The following is a 203-nucleotide window of genomic DNA, read 5'->3' as shown; positions in this document are numbered from 1 at the left end:
GTTGATTTTGGTCAACATTCGGGGTTCAGATGCTCAGATCAAAATTTTGAGAATTCCGTAGGATTCAAGGGATGATTTTAGGTCTAGGTGAGGTCTTAGTTGATTTTTGAGAAGTCCCAAGGTGGTTTATAATTTTTAGGCATCGAGTTAGTTTCTTATGGTTTACATGGGTCGGATCAAGGAGATCTCATATTCATGTTTCA

This window comes from Solanum verrucosum, unplaced genomic scaffold (genome assembly GCF_900185275.1).
Source record: "Solanum verrucosum unplaced genomic scaffold, falcon-dt-bn FXZP01000158.1, whole genome shotgun sequence".
NCBI classification, from domain to species: domain Eukaryota; kingdom Viridiplantae; phylum Streptophyta; class Magnoliopsida; order Solanales; family Solanaceae; genus Solanum; species Solanum verrucosum.
Note: the sequence above shows the minus strand (reverse complement) of the source record.